We start from the raw sequence: 3774 nt of genomic DNA on the forward strand, positions 1-3774 counted from the left end.
TGTTCCAAGATATACATCACATCCTTCCAAGTGAGGTCATAAAGCAGAGTAACACCTTTAAAAGCTCTAATATATTTTCTGGGTCCTCTAAATAGTCTCCCAGATCCTCCTTGACTCTTTGTATTTCTTGATAAGAAAAAGGCTTATTAACTCTCACAGACTGATTATTTCTCCCGGTGGGTGTTTCATAAAGAGGCAACAGCTTGTGTGGCTGTTCCTCAGTCTCTCTGGCTGCTCTGCGCATATGATCCCAGGGATAGATTGGAGAAACCTGTTTTTCTTCTTCTCTTTGTCTCCTGTCCTCCATCTCATCTCTTACTTCTATGGTCTGAGTTTCTACTGAAACCAGAGTAGTCTGAGGTCATACTGAGACAGGAGTTGTTTGAACCTCCAGGTGGGCAGTTTGAATCTCAGTTTGGATTTCCACTGAGACCAAGGCAACCCTTCTGAGGGAGGTTCTCTGGCTTTCAGTTTGCTCAGCTTGGAGCCCCAGGTACGGGGGCAAAGTAGGAGGACAGGAGGGAGCTGAAGTTTTCACGCCCAAATCTATACCCTTAGGACATAAGTCTGGCATATTTCACAGAGAGAAAAAGGGCAACACATATGCTACTTCTACCCATTTCCCTTGTTCCTTACAGAACCGGTCTAATTGTGGAACAGTATTATACTTAAGAGACCCTCCAACTGGCCACCGTTGGCCATCCTCCAGTGGGTATCATGGCCATGCAGTATCACATAAGAAGACCAGGTGTGTCTTCTTTAAGCCCTGGGGATCAAATCTATCCCAGTTTTTCAGGATACAGTTCAAAGGAGTGAGGCTGGAATTGTTAGCTCCCATCTTGTCCTGAAGGATCCTGAACGAGCCCCCAAGATGAAGGGTTGTTGTTGAATCACACGAAGACACCGGGATTCTTGGCCCCCAGAGGAGAAGAATTCAATCCGGGGCCAGAGACGAGGCTTGATTGCTCAGAGCTTTTGTGTAATAAAGTTTTATTAAAGTATAAAGGAGATAGAGAAAGCTTCTGACATAAGCATCAGAAGATGGCAGAAGCAAACATAAAAGATAGTTGTATCTATAAAGAGGAAAGGATTTATAGGATGCAACAGTAAGCATTCCACATTTTGAAATTAAAACACCTGCTTTGGGTCTGTGCCATGGAAAGAATGAAAGAGACTGCCTTATGGAAAACTCATGGAAAAACATTTGGTTTAAAGGAGGTAAATAAAAAAAGAAACAAAAGACAAAACAAACAGAAAATCCTGCTGAACCAGCCTTTTGGGTCATAGCAACATACAGTTAAAAATATTTCAGAACATGTTTCCCAAGAATATTTCATTTGTGAGAGATAACCAAAATATGAAATTCTAGAATTTCTATTGACTATAATTGGCTTTAGTTGTGCCTTAAAGTTACCTGTGTTTGAATATATGTTGCATTTTAAAAAACCTTAATATATATTCAGGGATAAAAAGTGAATTTTAAGATGATAGCAATTCTAACATGATCCCTTACAATTATAAGGGGAAGTGACAAAAAGATTTAAGGGATTAGATCTGATGGACAGAGTGCCTGATGAACTATGGATGGGGGTTCATGACATTGTACAGGAGGCAGTGATCAAGATCATCCCCAAGGAAAAGAAAGGCAAAAAGGCAAAATGGTTGTCTGAGGAGGCCTTACAGATAGAAGAGAAAAGAAGAGAAGCTAAAGGCAAAGGAGAATAGCAAAGAGAGAGAAGAAAGCCTTCCTCAGGGATTAGTGCAAAGAAATAGAGGAAAACATTAGAATGGGAAAGACTACAGATCTCTTCAAGAAAATTAGAGACATGAAAGGAACATTTCATGCAAACATGGGCACAATAAAGAACAGAAATGGTATGGACCTAACAGAAGCAGAAGATATTAAGAAGAGGTGGCAAGAATAAACAGAAGAGCTGTACAAAAAAGATCTTCATGACTTAGATAACCATGATGGTGTGATCACTTACCTAGAGCCAGACATCCTTGAGTGTGAAGTCAAGTGGGCTTTAGGAAGCATCACTAAAAACAAAGCTAGTGGAGGTGATGGGATTCCAGTTGAGCTATTTCAAATCCTGAAAGATAATGCTGTTAAAGTGCTGCACTCAATATGCCAGCAAATTTGGAAAGCTCAGTAGTGGCAACAGGACTGGAAAGGTCAGTTTTCATTCCAATCCCAAAGAAGGGCAATACCAAAGAATGTTCAAACAACTGCACAATTGCTCTCATCTCACATACCAGCAAAGAAAGTAATGCTCAAAATTCTCTAAACCAGGCATCAACAGTACATGAACCATGAACTTTCAGATGCTCAAGCTGGATTTAGAAAAGGCAGAGGAGCAAGATATCAAACTACCAAAATCCGTTCCATCGTCAAACAGAAAGAAAGTCCCAGAAAAACATCTACTCTTGCTTTACTGATTATGCCTAAGCCTTTGACTGAGTCAATCACAATTGTGGAAAATTTTTGAAGAGATGAGAATACCAGACCACCTTACCTGACTCCTGAGAAAACTGTATGCAGGTCAAGAAGCAACAGTTAGAACTGGACATGGAACAACAGACTGGTTACAAATTGGGAAAGGAGTACATCAAGGCTACATATTGTCACCCTGCTTATTTAACTTATATGCAGAGTACATCACGAGAAATGCCTGGATGGATGAAGCACAAGCTGGAATCAAGATTGCTAGGAGAAATATTAGTAACCTCAGATATGCAGATGACACCACTCTTATGGCAGAATGGGAGGAACTAAAGAGCCTCTTGATGAAAGTGAAAGAGGAAAGTGAAAAAGCTGGCTTAAAACTCATTCAAAAAACTAAGATCATGGCTTGGGCTCCCATCACTCCATGGCAGACAGATGGAAAAACAATGGAAACAGTGACAGACTTTATTTGTTTGGGCTCCAAAATCACTGCAGATGGTGACTGCAGCTATGAAATAAAAAGACACTTGCTACTTGGGAAAAAAGCTATGACCATCCTAGATAGCATAGTAAAAAGCCATAGACATTACTTTGCTGACAAAGGTCCATTTAGTCAAAAATATGGCTTTTCCAGCAGTCATGTATGTATGTGAGAGTTGGACTGTAAAGAAAGCTGAACACTGAAGCATTGATGCTTTTGAACTGTGGTGCTGGAGAAGACTCTTGAGAGTCCCTTGGACTGCAAGGAGATCCAACCAGTCCATCCTAAAGGAAATCAGTCCTGAAGATTCATTGGAAGGACTGATGCTGAAGCTGAAGCTACAATACTTTGGCCACCTGATCCAAAGAACTGATTTATTGGAAGACATCCTGATGCTTGGAAAGACTGAAGGCAGGAGATGGGGACAACAGAAGATGAGATGGTTGGATGGCATCACTGATTCGATGGATGTGAGTTTCAGCAAGCTATGCCAGTTGGTGATGGACCTGGAAGCCTAGTGTGCTACAGTCCGTGGGGTTGCAAAGAGTTGGACACGACTGAGTGACTGAACTGAACAGAAAAAATGAATTCTAACATGATACCAAAACTCGTGGTAATCCAGACTCAGAATTATTCAGTGCAAAGTATTTTTGTCAGGAACATTTGAAGCCTTAGATCAGATCAGATCAGATCAGTCGCTCAGTCGTGTCCGACTCTTTGTGACCCCATGAATCGCAGCACGCCAGGCCTCCCTGTGCATCACCAACTCCCAGAGTTCACTGAGACTCACATCCATTGAGTCAGTGATGCCATCCAGCCATCTCATCCTCTGTCGTCCCCTTCTCCT

The sequence above is a fragment of the Bison bison genome, unplaced genomic scaffold, assembly GCF_000754665.1.
Source record: "Bison bison bison isolate TAMUID 2011002044 unplaced genomic scaffold, Bison_UMD1.0 scf7180017864471, whole genome shotgun sequence".
Taxonomy (NCBI): domain Eukaryota; kingdom Metazoa; phylum Chordata; class Mammalia; order Artiodactyla; family Bovidae; genus Bison; species Bison bison.